Here is a 27,289-nt window from a genome sequence, read left to right on the forward strand (position 1 = left end):
TCCAACACAGAATCTTACTTTGCATTTAATTGTCCTGTCTCTGAGGTATATTTCAGTTGGGATCAGGTCTTCCATCTCTCCTAGACATCTACAACTTGGACTACAACTTGTGAAGATCATGGCCAGGTATCTTGTGAATGTCTCCTAATTTCAATTTGTCTGATGTTTCTTCATGATTGAATCAAGGTTATGCATTTCTGTCAGCACATTACAAAAGTGATTTCATGTTCCTTTCATTGCATCCCATTGGGTGACACATGATTACAGTGTGTCCCACCTGATTAAGATGGTATCTACTAGGCTTCCCTGCTGTGAGGCTGTTTCTCTCCTTTTGTAATTAATACCTATTGCATGGAGAGACACTTTGGAACTATGTAAATATATGTCTCTCATAAAACTTCCTATTTATTTAGAATAGTATGGACTCATGGTTTCCTATATTATTCAGTGAGTGATAATTTATTTACTTACTTTTTTTTGGTGCAGATGATTGAACTCAGGGCCTTGTGTATTCTAGGCAAATGCTGTATTACTGATCCACATCCCCAGCTCACATTATTCATTTACTATTATTTACTATCATTTATTTTTATGCTTGAGTCATCACAATGGATGACTCCAGGACTAGGACAGGAAAAGTAAAAGGTGAGCCTAGAATAGTGAATTGTGCCATAATACAAGGAAGAGTCCTGAGAAGGACAAGGACATGTCAAAAGGACACAGAATGGGTGCAAGGGGCTCCAACTGGCCAAACTAGTCAGGAATTTTTGCTTTTTGTTTAAAAGAGCAATTCTCCTGTACTGCAGTCATTTTTATTACTCTTCTTTGGACACTCTTTTGCTGCACTCCTCCAAACTCCAGCAGGAGTCCCAAGATACCACCAGCAGGAGACTGCTTCCTGATCTTTGCTTCTCCTAGTCCTCTCATGAACTCACAGCATCCTATTTCTCAAATTCACTCTACTCTGCTGTTGACCTGTGGCCTATTTTGCTTTTTCTCTGAAATTCAACTGAGATGTGAAGCCAGGGTATCAGCAAAAAGCCCTTCCTACTTTTACACTCTCCCTAGTTGCAGAAGAAAAATCATAAAAACTGCAGAGGGAACAGATGACCCAGAGTCTCCATGGCCAACACATTCTCTCCATGACAGGTCTACACAAGAAGTCAACTCAGAACCAGAAGTTTTCCTAAGGGCATAGAATTCAGAAGGGGGGTTTGATGAGCTGGCTTTTCAATGCAATATTCCAGCTAGGTTCACATCCATCTCCTACCAACCACACTGGAAAATACCTGAGTTTCACAGGAGTTCCCTTGCATGCTAACACTGGCCTCTGTTTCTTTCTGTCTCTCAATCTCATAAGACTTCCCCAATTTTTCTTCTGATTAATATGTTAACATAGAGATGAATATCATAATTAATGTTTTAATGTATTAATCAGAACTCTTCTTCTGATTAATATGTTAACAGAAATACCTGTCTGACAGGTATACAAATAGTGTGCAACTTTTTTAATCATATAGGTCAAGACTAATTTCTCTACAAGAAAAATGGTAAAAGAAGACTTGTCATACTCAGAAAATATAATCTGTACTATCCACATATAACACTAATATCATAGAATATATACAATTCATACAGATATAATAACATTGTAGAATGAATGAATAATGTGGGTTGGAAGAAGAGGAGTTGGAGTGTCTGGGAAGGAAGGAAGGCAGTAAGAAGGGAAATAGAAAAGAAGAGAGGAAGAAAAGAAGGAAGGTCATGGAGAGTTTATGGAAAAAAGATGTCTCACTTATTAGCTGATCAAGTCAGAAGTAAGAAGTCAATTCCTCAAAACTATTATCAATTATTTATATGAGAAACTTTGTCCAAGTGATCCCAGCTTGCAATTTAAAAGAAAAAAATCACCAAAATGTTTGTGACTAGTGGAAATTTTGACTAGAAGCACAAAATGAAAGAAAACACTTCAAAATTGAGAGCAATTTTAAAATCACATAGGAAGGTGAAACTCACATCGTAGGGAAATTTTGGTGATGTACAGTATAAAGATGTTGCTAAAAAGAGTCCCTCTAATCAAATGACAGCATCATTTAATTATGAACCTTTCAGCTCCACATCTTCCCAACATGGCTTGTCAAGCAAAATGCCACTTGTATCACAAGTGTGTGTGGGTCTGGGATCTCAAAGTACCACAGCAAGAAGTGGAAGAGGAGCGATCGCCGTCATCTAAGTGCTGGATCTCATGAAATGTGTCATCTGAGTTTATTTAGCCTTATTTTCTGACAAATGCATATTCAGTGCCACTGTACCTTACCACCAACCAACAAGATAGTGTAAAAAAGAAAACTATTCTGGATTTTCCTTCTTTTCCAAGTTGCAAATGTTTTAAATGTTTTGGGAGTATTTTAAAAATATGGATGTATCATGGAGTAGATGCTTCAAAATTTTACTTTTGCTTAAAGTTAAAAGTGGAGCCTCTTGTTGAAATCCTGCATGTGAGGTGGACCATATGCCTCACAGCAGGATCATGCCTCTTGTTGTCTGCTCTAGGCACTTGGTGAATCCTCGAGAAGCACCACACTCTGTTTGTGATGTAAGTTAACTCTGAAGACGGTCTGATTTCTCTCATTTTCATTTCTTAGAGAAAACTCTGCTGCTAATCCGTGTTCTGACTACAGAGAGTATTTTGTCTTGTCGGTGCTAAGAAGTTCACATAGACTGGGAGAAGGGAGAAATTGACATTTATCCTTATTTTGTTTGTGGAGCTGCCTGTTCTGAGATTAAAATTGACTGTCTGACAGGTGCTCACAAGGCAAGTGGCAGATACCATATCACTCCGTGGTAAATTTTTAATGAAAGTGCTGAGACTGACCTTTTGTGCCCATTGCCTAGCAAATATTTAATAAATAACAATTTGGGTGCCAGCAAGTATATCGAAAAAAAATGAGTACTCTCATCCCATGTTGGTCCCAATTTATTCAAATGGGTTAGCCTTTCTTGAAAGATACATCAAACATCCTCACACTGTGCGTATAATCTGAGTCAGTAATACTACTATTAGGCATTCTTCCTGACTCACCCCCAGGTGGGGGAAGAGGTACCAAGGTGGTCAGGGAAAGCAAGAAACCAGGCAGATAAGTCCTACCAACAGAAAAAGGCATAATAGGTGACAACTGTGGGTTTTACAGAGAAAGCAGCAGGGCTGGCATACTGTGTCTGGGCCACACAGGTGGTACCACTCAGAAGGGCCACAGCAAGTGATTCTAAGAGATGAAGCTGGGGAGCTAGTCAGGGACCTTGGACATATGGCAACCCACTGACACTTCCAGTGTCTTTCAGGAATCAGGATCCAACCAAGGGTTTTTAGCAGGGGGGAAAAAAGTCATGGTTAAATCTGGAATTTAGATAGGTCAGTCTGGTGACTGGGTAGATGAAAACAGATGACTAGCACAGAACCAGAAGGCAGGGAGGCTTCTGCAATAACCTAAACAAAAGAGGATGAGGATCTGTATCAGAAGCCACAGGAATGAGAAGAAGGGGGTAGATCTAAGACATACCGCATTGAAGGTGGATGTCATTTGGTGATGGAATACTGAGGAAGGGAAAAGGAAAAAGCAATGGCCTACCTTAGGTGATTGGACCCCTGTTTCATTCAGTTTTCTTTTTCTCAGAGCCTAGCCCAGAGCCTGGCACATAATAGGTGCTCAATTAGTGGTCATTGAGTTGTGAATTTTTAAGTTTTATTTGTAGAATAATAATATTATATTGTTATTTTAATTTTATATCAAAAATTTGTTTTGTATACCACTGGTGTTTGTATACCCCTTTGCAATTAGTAAAGATCTTTCTGGGAAATTACTTAGTTAATTACATAACAACTCCATGAGCTAGGTATTATTATTGATATTTTCATTTTACAGATGAGAAATCTGAGACTCAGATTAAGAATTTTTTTTTCGGTGGTGCTGGGAATTGAACCCAGGAACTTGTGCATGCTAGGCAGGTACTCTACCAACTGAGCCATATCCCCAGCCCTCAGATTAAGAAATCTGATCAAAGTTTCAGTTACTAAATAGCATTGTGAAAATTCAATAATCAGAATTTCTGACTCTTTTTTTTTTTGGTGGGGGGGGAGTGGATACCAGTAATTGAACTCAGAGGCATTCAACCACTGAGCCACATCCCAGCCCATTTTTTATTTTTTATTTTGAGACAGCGTCTTGCTAAGTTGCTGAGGCTGTCTTTAAACTTGAGATCCTCTTGCCTCAGCCTCCCAAGCCACTGGGATTTTGCCACCACACCAGGCAAAATTTCTGACTCTTAAATTTCATACTCTTTTCGAAATAAAGGTTTTTCAAAATAAATGAAAAAATAAACCATCCCAAATGACAAATCATTGTTCAGTTCATCCCTGATATACTAATGTACATTAGAACAAGTTACCAAAGAGCTGGATATAACAAATCTCCTTGTCACTCTATCCCAGCTAGAGAGAAAGCCACAGACCTCTTATTCTTATTTCTTCTGGCATTAGACTCAGAGACTTGGAAACCCCCTAGAAAAGTTTATAACTGTGGCTCACAGTAGAAACAAGTGAGACTGGACCTGAGGGAAAAAATCTGGCTGGTAAGTGAGTGTCTTGATGGAAATTTGGAACTTGACCCAAGTCTTACTAGCTCAGATCCCTGCCACCTCTGTATACTGGTAACACCCTCTCCCAAGCTATGAAATCCAGTAAGAGGTCTGCTGTCAGGTGCTGTGTACTAGCCAAGTGAACTTGGGATAGATATATGAAGGTTCTAAGCCTTAATTCCCTCATCTGTGGAATGGTAATTCCTAGATAGTGAAGGCCAAGCTTAGGTCCACCAGGTTCCAGATGAAAACAAACAAAAGCAGCCAGGAGTTCAACTCTTTCTGTGAAATGGGGACTGAAATCCATCCTCACCACAATGGGAGAGCAGCTTGGTTCACTATGAAAAAATAACAGCTAAGTCAGAGATTCCTAACTGACCAATCCTGAGTTTGAGGAAAACTGCAATTGCTGCCTGGAAACTAGGAAATGGTCCAACCAGAAGCACTATCCCAATGAGCAAAGAACCCAGAATTACTGACAGAGATCTGATTCTAAACCAAGGAACCAGGTGGGAGCAATCACACAACCCAGGGATGAATGGTTGGGGAGAGAAAATAAAAGAAACTTCACAGAGAATGAGCTTGAAAACTAAAAATTTGAAAGCACACAAGGAAAAACTAACACCATGAAATGTGATAAGATAATTTATTGCTATGGAATGAATATAACAAATTGAAATTACTTTAAGATAAACATGTTTAAGATCCTCAAAGAAATGTCTGGGTTTTGTTTTTGTTGTTTTCAAAAACAGGAGGATATGAAAAAAGTTGATGACTATCAAGAATAAGTATATATGAAAAGAACCAATAAAATATCCTGACAATTAAAAATACAGTTATTAAACCTAGAAGTTTTGAGATCAGAACTAGTCAAAAAGAGAATTAGTGAATTGAAAACTCACATTGAGGGATTTATTGAGAATTTAGCCTAGCAAGATACAGAGATAAAAAATATGATGGAGAAATAGTGAAGCCAGATTTAAAGTTAAGTAGTCAGTGTAGTTAGGTAAATCGGGTCTAATATCGAGTAAGATCTAAAATGGAGGCCATGTTGAGAATGAATTCCAGGAAATGCAGGACAACTCTTGGAATGTTAATGAAGTTCAGGAAAAAGCCCAAGGCCAGAGCCCATCCCAAAGAAGTGTTAATGAACAGCCCCAGCAAACATGAAGATAGCCCATCCCAAAGAAGTGTTAATGAACAGCCCCCAGCAAACTTGAAGGTGCTGACTCAGAAGTCCTTCCTGACTAGATTACTTCTTTGACCCACCTGTGTCCCACCCCTTGGGCCTTCCCACCTACATTCCATCACTGAAAGAACTATCACTTCCACAGATTCCATCTCTTGGGTCCCCTTCTTTCTCCTGGAGAAGTCTGTTCTGCTCTTCTTTAATAAACTTCTATTTTCCACTCTGACCTTGCCTCCGCGTGCTTCTCTGGTGTTATACTTCAACATTGGGGAAGCAAGGACTCGTCACCAGTCAACAGCGGTACCAATAGGAGACATGAAGGACAAACTAAAATGCCTTAGTATATTTCTAATAAGAGTGAGAATAAAAAGTATAAAATACAGGAAATGGCAAAGAAATGGTAGCTAAGTATTATTTAGAATCGAAAGAGATACAAAATTCAAAGAATACCCAGCAAGATAGTTAAAAATAAATCCAAATATAGACACATTATGTAATGGATAAAAGATGAGGAAAATATTAAAAAGCTAAAAGTGTAAAGACATACTATTTTTAAGAGGTTGACACAAGACTTCTTTTCAGCTTTTCAGACTCCAAAAAACAATGGAGTGTTATCTTCAAAAGACTAAGAGGAGATAACTATCAACCTAGAGTTTCAGTGAACTTGGGATAGATATATAAATATCTATATCTATCTGACAGAAACTGAAAGGGTTTGTCAATCACCAATCTTCATGGGGGGAAAAATAAACAGAAAGAAGGAATGAGATAATTAAGCAAACCTCTGAAAGAAAAAAATGCATTAAAAGCTTTGTAACGTTGACATATTTGTAAATTCAATATCCTTCTGTTTATTAGCAACATGCTTTATGCAAAGTAAATAATAAGTGATGCCTATTCATTAAACCTGAGTCAAGACAACCCTGCTACATATTTTCATTATAAAAGTTATAGCTTCTAAAACTCTTTCACAATATTATTATCTTAAAATAGCATATAACTTAAAATAGACATATTGACTTCTAGTATTTTTCTACAAAATTTTACATACATATTCTCATCTGTGTATTTAATTTTATAGCCTGATTTTTCTTACTTTATATACCATTATACTCATTTGGTACATTATTATTTCTCTCCATAACCATTATTTTAAATGGCTATATAATATTGGGACTGATTAAGGTAAAAATTGTGATGCTGATTTTATAGGAAGAGAGACTAGTACTTGATGTTAATAAACTTTTAAAGTTCTGATAGATAGCATATACATATTATATACCAAATAAAAAAATAAAACCATACAAAAATACCAACTATTGCCAGTCAAAATGTTTCCTGGGATCAATAACCTCTAATTTTTTTTTTATTCCAAGAAACATTTTAACTGGCAATATTTGGTATTTTTATGATCTTTATCAAAAGTAGAACTTTGCCATGGCATTCTATGATCACCTTTTAAATCCTTGGTAAGAGAAAATAATCTTACTGTTTAAAAGTGGAATATGTACTATAACCATCTGTTTGGTTTTTACTCCCTAAAGAACATTAGAACTGATGTTGTCACGGATGCTTCCTTTAGTATAAATCCTGCTGTGGATATAGACAAGTATATGTTTATACCTTATATCTAAATTGTCAGTGAGTTAATATATGAATTTTTTACATACTAATCAATATTTTACCTGTTCTAACTACAGGCTGAAAGAAGCAAATCTCTTTCTTCTATTTTTTGGGTATCATTAACTAGTTTGTTCTGTTGGCTAAAATTATTTCCTCTTTCTCATCCTCCTATTCATTTACATGTAACAACATAGGAATAGAATTCTTGAATTCTGTTTTTTTATTCCATGAACGTCTATGGATTGCATAGATACAGGCCCTGCTAGACCCAGGGAATCAAGAGGGTCCCAGAAATCTTGTGTTTCTACAATTTCTAAGAGACTGTGACACCCATGATGGATAATGGAACCACAGACCAATGCCTAAGAATCATTTAGGAATTCATTACAGGGATGAGACAAAAGATGTACCCAGCAATGGGAAGAAGAATAAGGAAGAGGAAACAGATGTTCACAAAGACTTAGGAGATAAAATTATCAATTGACCAGAACTAGAAGAAAAAAAGACAACGGTGGTGGGGGAATCCCAAATTTCCAGCATGGAGATCCAATGTTGATGGTAGTTCCAAGGATGGAAAATACAAAGAGGCATAGAGGTGTACACTTACAAGTATGAGCTCAGCTTGGCTTTGTTAACCTCAAGTAGGCTTGTGAGAGATCCAGGCAGAAATGTCAAGGAAAAGATTGAAAGTCCAAGTCCAAACCTCAGAGCAGAAGGTGTGTATTTGGGAGTGATCCAAGTAGAAGTATTAGTTGAAATCACATGAGAATTAGGATCATGACAGAGAGGGAAGGAGGGGTAGAGAGAAAGAGAGAATATGAGCTTGGAAGCTTGAAGGCTTTAACTCCACAGTGAAAAGTCACACAATTGTATTTGTTAACATTTTTATGTAACCCAAATATTTTAGCACATTACAAATATGAACAAAGAAAACAAAAGTTTCTTTTAGCCTAACATTTCTTTTTTTTTTTTTTTTAAAGAGAGAGTGAGAGAGGAGAGAGAGAGAGAGAGAGAGAGAGAGAGAGAGAGAGAGAGAGAGAGAGAATTTTCAATATTTTATTTCTAGTTCTCGGCAGACACAACATCTTTGTTGGTATGTGGTGCTGAGGATCGAACCCGGGCCGCACGCATGCCAGGCGAGCGCGCTACCACTTGAGCCACATCCCCAGCCCCCTAACATTTCTTTTAGCCTACCATTGATTTCTTTTGGATCACATTTTTGTAGGCCTAAATTCCTATTTAAACAGCTGCTAAATTTAAAATATAATCAGCTTATGTCAAAATTTAGCCCTTGGAATGAGAGAAAGAAGGGGGAAGATGCTGGGATATGGGTCTACTGCTTTAGAAATTTTCTGGGACATTCCTGAGAAAGAACAAACACGAGACCTTGAACACCATCCTCAGATTTTGGAAAGACCCTTTGATAACTGGAAAAGGGACTGAAGAACTTTTTTGAAAAAATTATAAGTTATCCTTTCATTGGTAAAATGTCTTTGGGGTGAAGAGATCTTGTTCCAGGAGAATGAGGCATCTGTTTCTAAAATTCACTGCTAAGCAAATAACTTAGCAGACCATTGAAAATAAGTATTATTGTGTTTTCAAGAAAGTCTGGGCATCTTTCCAAAACCTACCCAAGAATTTCAGAAGTCATTGCTTGTATCTGTAAGTAGAATATGGAGAGCTATAGAGACCTGGACTCCAGAGGGAATCAGTCACTTTAAGTGAGTGAGAGCTTTAGATGATCAACTGGAAATTCATAAACAGCATGAAAAAAGTGAGATTCATTTCTTTCTTTGTCTCAGATCAAGGGGACATTTACTCAAGGTCTTGGATTTTATGCCTTAGAGGAACTGAAATATTCTCCTGAAGGAGTCCCATACACATTTGTTCCAGAGTACAACATTCCTTCGGCTGCTTACATCCCTGAGGAGTTCCACATGTCCCTGAGGACATCAAACAAAATCCAAAAGCAAGCTACTCCTCCAAGGTAAGCATCTACAGTCTTTATTTAATTTGACCCCTGTATATGCTCCTTTTTCCTTTTAACAAATGAGTGGATGGATGAGTGGCCCAATCTGTGATCTATTAGGATTTTTAAAAATCACACTGAGGGATTTGCTGAGAATATAGCCCAGAGAGGTACGCAGAAATGAAAAGCATGAGTGAGAACAAAAGAGAGATGGCATTAAGATAATGCAAGGGTGAAAGGGTGGCTTACAGCTGCTCTCTGCTATAATTAGTCCCCAGATTCATTTCCCTCCTTGTTTATTATCCCATTCCCCTCACAACCTCTTATATGTAATTTTGTATAACAATGAGTAGATGGGGTAGAGAGAGAAGATGGGAGGGGAGGGGAGGGGGGATAGTAGAGGATAGGAAAGGTAGCAGAATACAACAGTCACTAATATGGCAGTATGTAAAAATGTGGATGTGTAACCGATGTGATTCTGCAATCTGTATTTGGGGTAAAAATGGGAGTTCATAACCCACTTGATTCTAATGTATGAAATATGATATGTCAAGAGCTTTGTAATGTTGTGAACAACCAATAAAAAAAATTAGTCCCCAGATCTCCACCATGACCCCTACAGATGAGATGAACTGGGTTTAAAACAGCTGGCTGCAACAGTAAGCTAAGAAAGCGGTGCAAAATCACACAACACAGAGAGTAGTTTTTAAACCAAGGACAGGCTGGCTTTGTGACCTTAAGGGTCAGCTTCCACACTAGAAAGATAGCTCTGGAAAGAGAGCATGAGCCCTCATTCCTTTATTTAATAGCAGAGAGCTCAGAGAGGAATAAGGTTTCAAGGGTGGAGTCATGCTTTATGATGTTGTGGTCAGCAGATTGATTGACATCTTGGAGAGTCACACCCATCTCAGATGCTGTGTGGGATCTTAGGCAGAACTAGAGGGGGAAGTGCACCTGCATCATGGGATCAATCCCTTCACAGTGCCAGGCCTATCCCTTCACTTGGCTACTATGTGTAATAGTTCGCATACACAGCCCACAGATGGCTTGTGACACTCAGAGAGTTTTCTAGCACCTATCTCAATATCTGGAACCCCTTAGGGTCTTTTGATAAATGTTGAGAGCCACAGCCAAAGGGGCCCCAGCAAACTTCCAGCTGCCAGCAAACTTCAGACTGCCAGCTGATGATTGGCTCACAGCAGCCCCAGCAACATCTAGCTGATTGGCTCCTCTGTGGTGATGTTCATTTGGCTGTTTCCCTGCCCTTCAGACAGCCAGCTGATGATTGGCTCACAGAGGCCCCAGCAACATCTAGCTGATTGGCTCCTCCACGGAGCTGCTGATTGGGGAACTTCTTTGGCTCCGCCCACGCAACCCAGCCAATCAGCCTCAAGAGCAGGAGGATTGTGGGAGGTGGTGAGGTTTGTGTGGGGGTGAGAGGCTTGGGGGAAGCCGGTGGTGGCAGTTGGGCTCTGAGGGTTTTTTCCTGAGGAGCTGTTTTGTTTGGCGTTTGTAGTTCTAAAAATAAAGTTAGTTTCTTTTGACAAGTGGCTCCTGAATTGTGCCCAGCCAGACTGCGGCAGATAAAATAGAATATCCTTTGCAAAATCTGGGGAAGGGGATGGTGTCTGTATGCCTGTCCTTGCCAGAGTACTCAGCCATGCCCATGCTCCTCTCAAGCCTGACTCACTGGGCTGCATTGGAACCAAGGGTTTAAAAAAACTAAAAAAGATAAAACAGACTCACTTCACTGCCCCTCACAGTTCCATCCCTTGACTGAGATCAGAAGAGGCAAGGGAGAGGGCCTGCTGATGCCATCTGCATCTCCTTTGCTCCCTTCTTGTGGCTAACAGCAGCCCAACCATGAGAACCAGCAGGATTCCAGATGGATTCCAGCTTTACTTAACCTCTTGGTCCCAAGGATATCAAACGGGTCCTTCCTCAAGTGTTAAAGACAAATATCAAAAATCACCTAACTGGTGTTACCAAATGCCAAAATTAAATAAATCCATGCATCTACTAGAAAAAGAGGACACAACATTACTAGACATTGGAGTAGATTTTGTCAGTAGATGTCCTTAGCTGATATTAGGTCGAATCATACAAAACTGGTGATATATTTGACCATTTTTTACTTACAAATATGGTAGTTTTATATGGTTCAGCCTAGTAGGTGAGGAAATACTGGGAAAGCAAAGGTTGACAGGCCTCAATTCTGGAGATGGGAAAGCATTGATTGGGCAGAGTTGTCCCCAGAAGTCAGGCAAAGATGCTCATCAAAGACTCCAACATTCCCCATTCCACATCCTAGCTAAGTCTCCCTTTCTTTTAAGTGTTGTCAAATCCCTTTATGATAAACCTTTGAAAATTTCCCAAACTCTATTATTTTAACAGCCTACTTGTAAGGATACCTAAAAGGCTGAAAGATCCCACTCCACTCTTGAACTTGAATCATATGTATATGATTCAGTAGGTCACCTAAAACTGAAAAAAATCTCAAAATAAGGCTTCAAGAATTTGTTTCACAGTCACTGTGTCTTGATTCATTCTGGAGATTCCAGAACATCTAACAGCAGGACAGCTAGGACTGTGTATCTCCTACAGGGACACCAGTGAACCAGCAGATGATGTTCTGAGAATTCCTTTAACCTTGAGACCAGCAGCAAGGAGAAGTCCTCAGGAGTCCCTTCAGCCCTTGTTTCCTGTAAAACTTGTTCACATTGTTAGAAATGGAGGAACTTTCTACACCCCCATCACTACACCACCCCTAACCCACAAGGTGGGTAAGTTCTAGTCATTACACAGTTGCTCCCATGAGCCTTCCCTCCCAAACCCATACTCACCAGTGAGAGGGCTACCCCAACATTCCAAAACATGAGAAAGTAGCAGTGCGGGGCATCCTTGCCAGCCACACTCAGGTGCTAAAGCAGAAAGCTAGCCCAACATCCTTGTCGATTCTTCCTCCCATTCTCTCCCAACACCCATAAAACACCCAAGAAGGGCTGAGGTTGTGGCTCAGCGGTAGAGTGCTTGCCTAGCATATGCAAGACCCTGGGTTTGAATAAATAAATAAATAAAATAAAGGTATTGTGTCCAACTACAACTAAAAAGTAAATATCAAAAACAACTACAATAAAAAAAGAGTCATAAGAAGATTCCCTGAACTTCCTTGGCCCCTCCAATGTGTACCTGGACACCCTATCTCAAGTCTAATTCTACAATGTCATATACATGAATCTTCACCCACTCTACAAAATAATAAACACTTCCTGTGGGCGGATGATTTGATTTGTTACTTCATCTGACTTTCCAGGACCCCACTCCATTTCCTCCCACTTAAAGCCAACTACACTTCCATTTCTCAGAAATTTTTGTGATATTCATTTTCCAATTAAGGGCAGCAGAAAGTTTTATGTAGTCACTTAAATGTCACAAGAGGGAATTGAGACCTGAGCTTTCCTTTTAATATATGTGGAACTTAGAGTTTTAAAGTGTTAATGATTAGCCAGTTTTAAAGATGGCCATATGGACATCATTATCTTGACCCCAAATATGCTCTGAATACCTGAGTAAAAGAGGCTGAACTGAACATTATTCTTTCAATAACAACATTGTTCAACAATAACACCCTTTCAATCTACAGAATTGGTCACTGCTCATGTTATGGCAAAGCTTTGACACACGTTTAGAGAGGGGATATAGAAATAAGAAATGGTAATAAGCCAAAGTTCTCCAAACCACAGTCAATTTCAGATTATTGTCTCTACATATAAATGTTTATATGAATTTATTTTTTTAGATATAAATTTATTTTTTAGATATAAACATTTTAGATATAAATGTTTATATGGAATATAACCTACTCATTTCTCAGCCCTGTAATCTGCCCTCTGCTCTCACCATGGCACTAAAGCAAGTGTCCCCAAAGTCTCCATGATCTCAGTGCTACTATCGGATACAATGGGCCCTCTTTAGCCCTTAACCTTCCTGACCTCTCAGCAGATTCACCGCCACTGATTGCTTCCTCCTCAAATCTCTCTCCTTGGTTCCTGCAATGCTTCACTCTCCTGATATTCCTCCTCCCTCTCTGTTTATTTCTGGGTTTTTGTTACTGCAGATTCCCATTTCTCTGCCCAGTCCTTAAATGTTGATGTTCTCAGAACTCCATCCTGGGACCTCAATGTTTTCATTCTACAAACGTTCCCTACATGATCTTATCCACTAGTAAACAGCCGTAAGCATTTTGAGGACAAGTCCTAGGTAACCTCCCTCAGACATAAGACAGTAGATAAACCTGGGGGATACTTAAAAATATTTGACATGTTGAATTGATTTTTTTTCCATCTCTAATCTAGTTTTCTCTGTGGCTAATCCCCAGACCCACTCCATCAACACATATATTTCCCCTAAAAGAGAGTGATGGTCACGACACTGTACTTCTGAGAGAGAGGTCATTTTTGCCCTTCTCCTGCTGTATATACTTTCTCAGTTAAGTCCTGGAGTATCATTTTCTAATTGGAAGTTTATGGCTTATTAAAGGATCATAAAATTAATTTATGAGGTCATAACCACCATTTTAATTAAGCAATAATAGAAAAATATCAATATGTTTTATATGTAATAAGGAAAAATATTTTTTTCTTAGATGTCTGCATATGTGTGCATGTTGCCCACATGTGTGTATTGGGAAAAATGTGACATGTAGCTCTTACAGTGGATTATGATAAAAAAAAATAAAATAAAAAGTTTGAGAGACACTGCTTAGAAGTGTTCATGTCCTATCCAGATCAAATATAATCCTGGCATAGTCTGTCTCATAAATGATGTAAGTTAATATTGCCCTCCTTAGCCCTAATGAGCATGATGAATTTAAATCCATTTAAGAGTAAGTTTCAGAATAATTATTTTTTTCATTTTAATAAAACTTCATAAAATGATGGGCTACTCAAAAATGAGGGACTCATGTTGTAGCTCAAAATTTTCTTATTTCAACAGGATGTTGTCAAAATAAAAAATAAGTAGGTCACCATATATTTTTCTTTCTTTTTTAAAATTTAATTATTTATTAGCTCTAATCAGTTATAAATAACAATAGAAAGCTCTTCGATTCATTGTACACAAATGGAGCCGAATTTTTTACTTTTCTGGATACATATGAAGTAAAATCATACCATTTGTTCAATTATACTTGTACTTAGGGTAATGATGTCCATCTCATTCCACCATCTTTCCTATCCCTTTGTCCCCACTGCCCCTCCCCTTTGCCACATAAGTTCCTTCACTTATCCCATGCCCCCCCCAATATGGATTAGAATCTACTAATCAGAGAAAACATTCAGCCCCTGGTTTTTTGAGATGGGCTTATTGCACTTAGCATGATATTCTCCAATTCCATCCATTTACCTGAAAATTTTATTCTCTTTTAATGCTGAGTAATATTCCATTGTGTATATATGTACCACAGTTTCTTTATCTATTCATCTATTGAAGGACATCTAGGTTGCTTCCATAGTTCAACAATTGTGAATTTTGCTGCTGTAAACGTTGAAGTGGCTGTGTCACTGAAGTATGCCAATTTTAAGTCTTTAGGGTATAGACGGAGGAGTGGGATCGCTGGGTCAAATGGTAGTTCCATTCCAAGTTTTCTAAAGAATTTCCATACTGCTTTCACATTGGTTGCACCAATTTGCAGTTCCACCAGCAATGGATGAGCGTGCCTTTCTCCCCACATCCTCAACAACATTTATTGTTGCTTGTATTCTTGATAATAACCATTCTGAATGGAGTGAAATGAAATCTTAGAGTAGTTTTGATTTGTATTTCTCTAATGATTAGAGATGTTGAACATTTTTTCATATATTTGCTGATCAAATGTATATATTCTGAGAAGTGTCTGTTCAGCTCCTTAGCCAATTTATTGATAGATGGTTTGTTGTTTTTTGGTTTTTTTGTTTGTTTGTTTTTGGGGGGTTTTTTTGGTGTTAAGTTTTTAAAGTTCTTTATATATCCTGGAGATTCGTGCTCTGACAGATCACCATATATTTTTCCAGAATATATTTTCATAGCATCAAATAATCTATTTCAGGAAACGCATGGCTCTTTGTGGAATGGGCCACAGGACCTCTAGACAGATACCATCCTATGGAATTCTATGAACATGCCACCAGGGAGCTACAGCGGGCACTACTCAGGCTCTAAACACAGCTCCTTGCACTCCACCTCCTCCAGAGGATGATGAGAGGGACAGTTAGGTACCTATTCCAGACCCTAGAATTAAGGATATGTGTGGTGGTATAATCTCCTTCTCAATGATTGTGGCTTTTTGAAACCCTGGGACAACTTGTCTAGCTGACGGTTACTTGGGAAAGTATCACCTTGTGCAGTTTCAGAACCACACAGGGAAAGACTATAATGTTGCCTCACAGTCTGTCTCAATGGGTTGCCTTTTTAAGATGCTTATTTTCAATGAAAACACAGATTATAAGAAATGACTTGTCCTAGCACAAACTATGCCATGGTATCCCAGCTTTCCCCTTTTCCTCACCCCACACTATACTCATCTGGGCCACATATCTAAGGGAGTGGGAACAACCTCTCTGGAGTTAGGATCATCAAGTTGTCACGTAGTCCTCTGCCCTGGAAGCATTCAATCTTCTCAGATATCGCAGCATTTTGGAACTTCCTATGTGCAGTTGGACCAGGACTCATTGCTTGTCTTGGGTGCCTCTTCCCTAGTCCAGTACAACCAAGTGTTGCTTTTCTGAGAAATGCATCATTAGGCAATTTCATTGTTGAATGAACATCACAGTGTGCACTTACAGAAACCTCAATGGTGTATGTCTGTCACTCAACATGGCCAGGAAAAGTGAGGTGTGTGAGATGCTGCCAGCATAAGACAGAATATTGTTTTACAGTCAACTTTCTTTTAAATAAGTAGGAGTACACTCTAAAATAATTTTTAAAAATAGTAAATACATAAACTAGCCATAGAGTTGTTTATTATTATTACCAAGTTTTATGTGCTGTCCTTAGTTGTATTGCTATATTTTTATACAACTGACATATAGTACATTTGTTTACACCAGAATCACCACAGACATCTGAGCAATGCACTGTGTTATAATGTTAGACTGTACGACATCACCAGGAAACAGGAATTTTTCAGCTCCATTTTAGTCACAAGGAACCATAATCACATATTCTGTCTGTCACTGAGCAAAACATTGTTATGCAGCCCATGACGGTACTCAGAGGTACAATTTCATAGTTGTTCTATATAATTATGTATTTATATAGTTGCTCTATGCCAACCAGGAAAAAGGGGAAACTTCTTCTAAGGTAAAATAAGGAAACTCTACATAAGGACAGGTTGACACCTATAATACTGCTCAGTGCCAATTGGCAGAAAAAGAGATGGGACAGCAGAAGAGTCACAGGTATCAGTGTCTTCTCTTTTGTTCTGCTATACTGGAATGCCTGAGACTGGGATATTTAAAATGAACAGAAGTTTATTTGACCCATAGTTCTGGAGGCTGGAAAGTTCAAGACTGAAGGGCTCTCTTGTTGCATTAAAACATAGCAGAAGGCATTGCAAGGCAAGAGACAACAAGAGAGGGCCAAAGTCACTTTTATAACAAATCCACCCTCACAATAAAGAATTCACTTCCACAGTAATGGCCTTAGCTCATTTGGCGCAATGCCCAAGGCATCAGTGTTGAGAGGCAGGGGCAGAGCTCCCAAGACCTACTCACTTCTTCAAGGTCCTATCTCCCAACTCTTTTGCACTGGGGATTAAATTTCCAACACATGAACTTTGGGAGACACATTCAAGCTGTAGCAGTTGGTAAATGTGACCACCCTGCAGAGGAGAGTGATGCTGAATCACAATAGCTGTGGATTTAAGGTTCAGGAGTGCCATCAGGTTAGGTCCAATCCCAGCTATGCAGCCTTGGGCAGTTACCTAACTGCTCTGAGTCCCAGTTTCCACAACAAAAAAAGGGACAACAGCCAGGCCTAACCCTCAGAATTATTGTGAGAATTGAAGGACACAACCCATGTGAAGGGCTTGACAAGGCTCAGCAGAGTTAACTGAGGATTGTGGTTTCTGCTGATGTTACTTATGCTATTGTTATAACTGCTCAATAAGCTCTTCTGGATGGGTGTTGACTTATTCACTTACTCATTCAATAAATATTTACATTGAGCACCTGTATGTGACAGTTCAGCTTCAGATAGGACTGACATGACCCCATTTTAGGCCAAGCTGGTGGCATCATTCATCAAGCCATTCCTCATGGACAGAGTGACTATCACCGATGGATTCTAAGCCTATTCAGGAGCCTTTGATCGCAGCTTGCTTTCGCTTCAGATTTGTCCACAGGAAGATACCAGCCCAGCTCCATCTATACAGTCTGGTTTCTGCTTGTAAGTTAATGTAATGGAACAAATTTATATATCAGTCTCTTGAGAGCTTGAGTAGTCTTCTAGGGCCAATCAACTGCAGAGCCCTGATACTGGTAGGTTTCTGCTGGGTTAAGGAGTAAACTCAGACTATAATGATCATCAGCTCCTCTTCCCTTGTGAAACCTTCCAGGTCTGCCCAGGCTGCCCAGGGGACTCTCAGGAGCAAGCAACTGAGGTGCAGGGGTCAGAGCCCAACTCTATCACCTCTAGTCACCTAATCCTGGGTAGGACACTTATAATGCAGGGACCTCACTTGCCAGGGTCATTGACAGGATTCAGAGTCTAATGTATGTGGAAAATTGCTGGCAGCAGAAGGCAGAAGGCAGGTACAGTCACATGCTGTTTCAGTTAATGACAGACCATATATACAAAGGTGGACCCATCAGATGATATCACCTAGATCCCCTATTATTGTCTTAGTTTGTGTAGTTGGAGAATGTGGGAATTGCCTCACAATGCTTTTTTCCAATGTTCCCCATTGTTAAGCAACATATGACTGTATACAAAAACTATAGCCATGGCTTCCCTCTCTCCTGTCTCTGGCACTCTGGCCTGTTGACGACAGAGACATGGGGTGTGGATCCAGGCCTCCAACCTCAGATGAGTCCAGCTGCTGGGGAGGGCAGGGCTGCAGGACCTGATTGAACCAGTAAAGGTGCAGTAGTGAGCCACTGATAATGTCAACAAAGGTCTTTGAAGCTTCTCTGGGCCAAAATAACTCCACCAGCTCCTGCTCATTTCCAGGGTTAGTCACTGTCTGAGGGTTTTCATAAGCCAATTATGGAGTTAAGACATGATTGATCGATTAAGGCAACGGATTAGCTATGAAGTACATAAGGAGGAAGAAAGTTAAGTCATTCACAGTAAGAGCCCTTTGCTGGTTCCCCGTGAGATAATGATACACACAGAGTCCTCAACAAGGCTTCCAAATCCTGCATAGTCCACCCACTGACCTTTCCCAGGGCTCCTGGTGCCATGATTTCTGCACTCAAGCCACATGGCCTTCTTCAGTCCCTGCATGGGCCCAGCCTTTCTCTTTCAGCCTTTCTCTTTCAGCCTTTCTCTTTCTTTGCCCATGTCACCTGCATCTGTCAGGGTTCTCGAGAGAAACAGAACCAATGGGACTACCTGTGTATATGCCTGTACATATGTGAATGAGTTACACATGTATGTTTATGTGTACATGTATGCATGATACATACATATGTGTATACATACCTATATATATATACATATGTGTGTGTGAGTATATACAACACAGATTTATTTTCTTTCAATTATGGGGGTGACAAGTTCAAAAGCTGTGGGGCAGACCAGCGGGCTGAAAATTCAGGTACATTTCTGGGTTAAAGCCTTGAGGCAGAATAATTCCTTCTTCTCAGGGAAACCTCAGGTTTGATCTTAAGGCCTCCAGCTGATTGGATGAGCTTCACCCACAGGCTCAAGGGTAACTTTCCTTAAAGTCAACTGATGGTCAATGTTAATCATATCTACAGAACAGCTTTACAGCAACACCTACACTGCTGTTTGACCAAACATTGAGGTTCCTTAGCCTCATCAAGCTGACACATAACCACCTGCCCTTCTGCCTGAGATTAACCCTCACCTGACTGTCAGTTCTCACCCCTGAGATATCAGTGTAAATGTCACCTCCTCTGCCCCTCAGGTCATGTAGATGTCCCTGGCTGTCCTGTCTCATAGCACTTTGATTTTTCCTCTGTGACTCAGCTCATTTCCTCTTGGCATTCCCCTCCTACTCGACCTCACTTCATCAGAGCAGGACTACATAGGCTCTGGTCACCACTTCAGGGCTTCTCTGGCCTAGAGAGCATCTTGAGGCAAAGAAGAGAAAGACTTCCTCCCTCCAGGTGGATGAGCACCTCACAGATCAGAACCTGGTAAGTAGCGAGTGGTCTAAATGTCACCTCATGGTCCGACAGCTCATGTGCAGGAATCAGCCTGTACAACCAGTCAGAAGAGTGCCAGTGTGTGACATAACACTTTTCATGCAGGACAGGATGTATGAGTGTGCCCTTGACACAATGGTACAGGACCTGGGTGGTAGGAAACTTAGATTTTACCCTAGGGGGCATTTAACCCAGAGATACTCAATGGCAGGCACCGCACACCAAGAGGACATGAATCTCCTGGAAGGGGCATGAGTGTCTTTAAAAAAGCTTTGACCTACTATGGTACTCTCAGTTTATAACTTGGGAAAGCTTTATAAGACCTGTAATTTTAAAAAAAATTCATACTAGGAAAGATAGACCCTTGGCAAAGGCCCAGTTGGGAATGTCAGCCAAAACCCAAGACATTTCTTTGTCCTCCTCATCCTTTAGAAACTCAGGTGGAACTGTGGGGATTACCTGAAACTATGGCCAGCCTCCCTGCCTGCACCCACGTGGCTCCCTCAAGCATAAGCACACCAGGCCTCTGCCAGTCTCTCACCATTTGGCAAGCTTCACCAACTTTGTGGGTAACCACATGGCCTACCTGCCTCCAAACCAGAGCTCCTTCAGGGACCAGCCAGTTGCCTATACAAATGGAAACCAAGTCCTGTAGCAGAGCTCAGAGCTGTCCTGGAGATCCTAAGGGACAGTTGGGAAAAACCATATCTTGAAAAGAGAATGAGCCCAGGTAGGTAGGTACTGATTTGGGAGAGATAAGGGACTATCAGGCAGAGCCCACACATGCTCAACCATAAGTGGGTTTGTTCAACATTCACCATCCCCTGCATGACCCAGACCCTCTAGATGCTCTTCTACATTAGCTTAGTCCATTGGTCACTGTGCCCACCCCTGCCCAACACCACATGGGCCAGATGTCCTAGGCGAGGTTTACTAAAAATCTTCTCTTTTAATTTTGTCTCCTCCCCCTCCCACCATGGTTCAGGGGAATCCAGAATGTTCCTGGGGTCTTCAGTGTTCTTCACCAGAATTGATGCTGTGGCTGTAGCTCACAGGGATACAGGCTTAGCCCCAATTTTGGGATGAACAGCCCAACCACACCCGAGTTGATTCGAATGGTCTATATGGATCAGTTTACAGACAGAATGGGACCTTCTACCTTGTCTGCAAATCTCTGGAACCCATCAGTGCTTCTTGGTACATGTGGGGCAGAGAGCATATGTCAACTTGAAAGTAAATTCATAGTCCAAGAATAACATTTTCACTTAGAAAAATGAAAGTTCCCTATTTTGAATTTGCAAATAGAAAGCTATAGGATTTTTATGTTTATCATAGGGTATATGGATTTTAAGGGTTGAGTAATGTTCCTTCCCATCTGGGGCCTGAAAGGGTTGTAGTAGACCAACTATTGATCTTTTCTGCTGCTAGCAACCTTCAGCCACAACCCAACCTCCTCCATTGCCCCAGGTGCGCTGCACAATACTGTCATTTCCTACATGTGGCATGACCTGGAGAAGGTTGGGCAGCCCCATCTGTGGCTCCACAACTGTGCTGTCCAGGACCATAGCCACAAGCCACATGTGACCACTGAGCACTGGAAAAAGTCTAATTCACATTGAGATGTGTCACAGTGCTAAATGCTAAATTCACACTTCACTTTGAAGCTGCATTACCAAAGAGAAAGATTATAATATTCCTCCTTAATGATTTCATATTGATAAGATGGTGAAATAATATTTTGATATATTGAGTTGAAGTTAACTCATTATAAATTAATTTTATATGTGTATTGATGGGTTTTTTATTGATTGTTCAAAACATTACAGAGCTCATGATATATCATCTTTCATACATTTGACTCAATTGGGTTTTGAACTCCCATTTTTACCCCAAATACAGATTGCAGAATCACATTTGTTACACACTCACATTTTTACATAATGGCATATTAGTGACTGTTGTATTCTGCTACCATTCCTATCCCCTACTATCCCCCCTCCCCTCCCCCATCTTCCCTCTCTACCTCCTCTGCTGTTGTTCAATTCTCTCCCCTTTTTTTTCCCTCCCCCTTGCCCCTCACAACCTCTTATAATTTTGTGTATCATTGAAGGTCTCCTACCATTTCCATATGCTTTCCCTTCTCTCTCCCTTTCTCTCCCCCCATTCGCCTTTGTTTACTGTTAGTCTTTTCCTCATGCTCTTCCTTCCTGTTCTGTTCTTAGTTGCTCTCTTTATATCAAAGAAGACATTCGGCATTTGTTTTTTAGGGCTTGGCTAGCTTCACTTAGCATAATTTGCTCTAATGCCATCCATTTCCCTGCAAATTCTATGATTTTGTCATTTCTTAGTGCTGCATAATACTCCATTGTATATAGATGCCACATTTTTTTATCCATTCATCTATTGAAGGGCATCTAGGTTGGTTCCACAGTCTAGCTATTGTGAATTGTGCCACTATAATCATTGATGTGGCTGTATCCCTATAGTGCGCTCTTTTAAGGTCCTCAGGGAATAGTCCGAGAAGGGCAATAGCTGGGTCAAATGGTGGATCCATTCCCAGCTTTCCCAGGAATCTCCATACTGCTTTCCAAATTGGCCTCACCAATTTGCAGTCCCACCAGCAGTGTACAAGTGTACCCTTTTCCCCACATCCTCGCCAACACTTCTTGTTGTTTGACTTCATAATGGCTGCCAATCTTACTGGAGTGAGATGGTATCTTAGGGTGGTTTTGATTTGCATTTCTCTGATTGCTAGAGATGGTGAGCATTTTTTCATGTACTTTTTGATTGATTGTATGTCCTCCTCTGAGAAGTGTCTGTTCAGGTCCTTGGCCCATTTGTTGATTGGGTTATTTGTTATCTTATTGTTTAATTTTTTGAGTTCTTTGTATATTCTGGATATTAGGGCTCTATCTGAGGTGTGAGGGGTAAAAATTTGTTCCCAGGATGTAGGCTCTCTATTTACTTCTTTTATTGTTTCTCTTGCTGAGAAAAAACTTTTTAGTTTAATGACCTAAGTACCCCCAACTAAGCCCCTCCTTTTAAAAGTTCTACACCATCTTCCACTTCTACACTGGGCATCAAGCTTCAAACACAGTTTGAAACTTTAAAGGGCAAACCACAACAAAACCATGGCAACATATTTTACTTTTTTCAAGTGGCTACCAGAAAATTTTAAAACTTATGTGTGACTTTTATCTGTGCCTTGCATTGCATTTCTATTAGACTACTGAAACTATGGACAATCCCTTTTGTATCTTGACCTGAGAACAAAATGACTAGACTTAGAGGTATTGGCAGTTGGAAGTGATTTAGGGGCTGTGGGAAGCCAGGGCAGGTGATCAATCCTCTCATTGCTTAAAAAATAAGCTTTCACAAGCTTGAGAATTAAAAGTCCATACCAGGGAGAAATGAAGAGGAGAGGATGAGGAGAGATGAGGAAGGGGAAGGGGGTAAGAGGAAGTACTCCTGAACTTGATTCATCCTTCAAGTGGCTCTTCCTCCCTGAACCCTTTTAATGTCCCCAGTCCAACTGAGCAGCTCACATCTGTCCTGATATTGTTATATTTGTCTTCTGGCCACCCCCATCTGTTTATTTGTTTAGCTCAGTTTAAGTAGGTTTTATGTACCTGGTACAAGGCATTATATTGGGCTGAGGCCGAAACACAGTAAACAACAACAGTTCCTGCCCCAAGGAGTTCAAAGTCTGGTGCAGAGACAGACAATGGAAACAGGTGGTTACTATACAAACCACCCAGTGCAGGGACCAGCACACTGAGACAGCACCAAGAACTGAGAGCTGTTTACACATCCAAAGTGTTTCCCCAGCTGGGTGGCTGACTTCTTTAGAATAGTTAGCATGTTATATTTCTGCTTCATCTTTGAACACTCACAAAATGCTAACCAATTAGAAAAGGTCAGAGTGATGTGCTACCTTTGAAATCAGATGGTTAGGTTTGAATCAGTCCCAGCACTGCCACTTAACTAGCTCTAAGTGTGACCTTGGGCAAGTTTTGATCCATTATTGTATGCCTTTAAAATAGTGATAACACCTATCCAGTTGTGTCTTTGTGAATGCTAAATAAGCTTAGCTCTAAAACTATTTAACAGTGCTGGCACATGGGAACAGCTGAATAAATGTTAGCAATGACTATTAATTAGAGCAACACAAGTAGAAAGTATTCTAGTGGATATAGCACAAATGCAGGCCTACAGAAGGTGAGGAGGAGAGAAGATGACCTCTAGTTGATGGTTGAGATGTAGACAAGTGGACATGAGGGAGAAGGAATGCCAGAGAGAGGAAAAAGCTAATGCAAAGGTGGGTGTTAAAGAATCACGGGGTGCATCTTGGAACACAGATAATTTGGTTTGTCTGCAAAGCAAACCAAAGAGGAAAATCTGGGGATTAAACTAGGAAACTAGCCTGGACTAGAACATATTAGACAAAAACGTATATTAAAGCCTTCAGGTTTTATTCTGCACACCGGGCAGGTCTTTGGAGGTAATTTGATCATAGAAATGGCATAATCAAGAAGCTTAATCTGGCAGATTGCATAAGGTGAATTAGCTTGAGACAGAAGAGTTGGGAAGCCTCTGTAATAGTCAAGAGATGGCAAAGGATTGAGCAAGACCATGCTAGTAGCAATGAAGAGGAAAGACAGATTTAAGCCACAGCATGTGCTACCTGATTGGATGGGCTGGAGAAGATGGGGTGAGGACAAAGAGTCAAGATAAACCCAAGGTTGTGCTCAGGCAGAGCAGGAGGATGGTGACAACAGAAAAAGGCTACCAAAAAGGTGGAGCTGTTTCTGAGGGAAGGTGGCAAATTCACTTTAGCCTGGTAATCAGCCAAGGGATTTATCCAGCAAGGAGTTAATTCCAGATTGGCAAGAGGTCTGCACTGCAGATTATGATTCATGAATTAAATTGGTAATTAGAGACATGAAACTGGATAAAACTCACCAGAGGGTGAAATTACACAGAGGAAAGAAAGAGGAAAATATAGCAGGGGATGAGAGAAAGGGAGAGAGAGAAGAAAGAAAAAATGAAGAGCAGAAAGAGAGGAAGGGGTGAGGCAAGGCCAGGAGGGTGGGGAACATGAAATGGGAAGAAAGATCTGAGCCGAATGGGAGGCATCAGGCACAGAACACCTTGAAAGTGAGTTAGGGGTCCCTGGACTCCGTGCACTCTGGGTACCTTCAGACAGAGCAAGCCACCTGTATTGCAAGGAGGTTCCCTTTGGTCAGCGATTTTAAAGGTCCTGAACCCTACCCCCACCTCAATCCCCTGCACACCTACTTAAAAATTAACTGGCCTGAAAATCACACCATTATCACCCTGATGGGCGCGAAGATAGCAAATAAGAGGCCTCTAGTTACTCTGCCCCCAGATCTAGCAGTGCTCAGGGGCCACCTGGTGCCCAGAAGCCCCTTTCCCCGCTCCCTCCCTTGCTGGCTTCCACATCCTGGACGGTACAGCAGAGATAGAAGGTTTTCTAAACATAAGGAAACGGAGGTCACAAGAAATGGGTGAGTGGGCGGTGGATACATCTTGATGACCATCAAGGAAAAAAAAAATGTGCACAGATTAAAATTGTTTGCCTGCCTGAGAAACCACTGTGCCCAAACCTGGAGAACCGCAAATAATAGCTCTGGCCTGATGCAAACGGCCTTTTTCACTCAGCCACTCAGAAGCTGCCCTCCAAACCCCAGCCAAGAACGCAAGCCCGTCAGAGCATCACGCACCCTGCATTTCGCCACCAACTGAGAGTCGGGTTTGCCCTGAACTTCAATAGCGGCTCCCGCAAGCCACGCGCGCTGCTCACAGTGCGAGACTCGGGAGATTCAGAATTTTCGCTTTCACAAAGACAGACTGTGACCACCCCTGCCGCCACTATCAGCCCCAAACTGAGTTTGGGGGAAACCGCAGGTGGGAAGGGTCCTGCGCCCAGGTCGCGGCTCTCGCGGAAGTCAACGCGGCCCCTCAGCACAGGGTGGCCCAAAGGAACTCGCGGGGACACGGCGGTGGTTGAGGGCACCACAGGCCTGCAATATCCATGTCCCAGCGCAGCTACCCCCGCAATCCAGGGACGCTGGTGGCAGTGACCGACAAAGCCCAGCAGCATGAATTTCTCCTTGCAGGGGATCCTTGCAAGGCGAAAGTGATGGCGTTTATTCTTGGGCTCTCCGGACGAACAGAAGAATTCAAACAAAATATGTTCAGGTCATTCTGGCTGTTTTCTCCAGTTGCTCCAGTGTGGAAAACTGGTAAAGAAAGATGCAAAGTTAAGGAATCATTCTGGAAAGTGCCCTTTATAAAAATGGCTTCAAAGAACTTGATGAGTTTCAAAAACCTCAGTAAATAGCATTATACAAGTCATCTGTCTTGACATGATGCAAGTACAAAGGGATGTATATTGTGATTTTAAGAAATGGATACATCCTCCTTTAGTGCCTGCTGTATGCAGGTAAAAGAGTTTCACCGAAGCAGACACCTGGTTTCTCAAGTGTGGGAACAATATGATATTTTTGCCCTTGAAACTAACGCAGAGCAAAAATGTGCCAGGGTTCAATTGAGGACTATATCACCAGCAGCCTAACCTCTCTGAGAATATTGGGTGCAGTATTTCATTACTGCACAAGGGTGTCCTGTGTTTTAAAGTACTGCTCTGGATAGAACAAAGCAGCAGGGCTGGATCTAGGAAACCAACAAAGAACTTAAAGAGTATATGGCATGAGGAGCTGAGCTGCTCGGGGTGGTGAGTGCTGCCGATGTGGATGGAATTAATTTCACACATTGTTAGAATTCTTTTACTAGCAAGAAACTGAATGAGCCCAATGACTCATCTGTTTGCTTGCCACATAAAATAATCGGTGTTCAGATTATATTCACCCTCTTTCCCTTGCAGCCGAAAATGAATTTAGAAAATTAGAAATCAAATCCTCACTCTGAAAAGTATCAAAAGCAAGCTGTGTTATAAGCAATGTTGGCCTTGGATAGAAAAATTGTGATCTTTGTGTGTAACTGCTTGAATTTATCACCAGAAAGGAAAACTACCAGTGATTCTCAGCCACAAAATACAGAAGACAGTATTTCATTACTGGAATTTTGCAAACTTATTATGCTTGCTTTAAATTAAATGACCCCTCCAACTAAAACAACTAAACTGAGATGACTAGTAATGCAAAACACCCTCTGAATGATTCTTCTCATGTTTCTTTACATGTGTAAGAAAAACATTTAAAGAAAGAAAATGTCTTTTAAACTAATTATGCTATGAATGTGTCATGCTTTTTGGTTTGTCAGAACTGACTACGAACTGAGAAAAAATGGGAAATTCTATTTTATGCAATAGATATGAATTTACTTCTTAGATAAATTTTTACCTCCTGAATATTAGTGAAACAAAATTATCCATCTTTAAATTTTCTCTTATTAAATGAAAGATTGCTAAAAGAGAATTTTGATAGTCTAAATATAAATTCTATTTTACTTGGTGTATTT

At 40.6% G+C, this 27,289-nt stretch overlaps 1 pseudogene across 1 annotated transcript; it reads left to right on the top strand.

The window, feature by feature from the left end:
• Positions 1-608: 608 nt before the first annotated feature.
• LOC308630929 (aldehyde oxidase 3-like) lies at positions 609-25,890 on the top strand (annotated as a pseudogene). The gene is made up of 6 exons: positions 609-645; positions 2,709-2,815; positions 7,369-7,433; positions 9,250-9,434; positions 20,765-20,983; positions 25,469-25,890. The product of its transcript is annotated as an aldehyde oxidase 3-like (transcript).
• The last annotated feature ends 1,399 nt before the right edge of the window (positions 25,891-27,289 follow it).

Source organism: Spermophilus citellus (assembly GCF_964194105.1).
Source record: "Spermophilus citellus genome assembly, chromosome: 11".
Classification (NCBI taxonomy): Eukaryota; Metazoa; Chordata; class Mammalia; order Rodentia; family Sciuridae; genus Spermophilus; species Spermophilus citellus.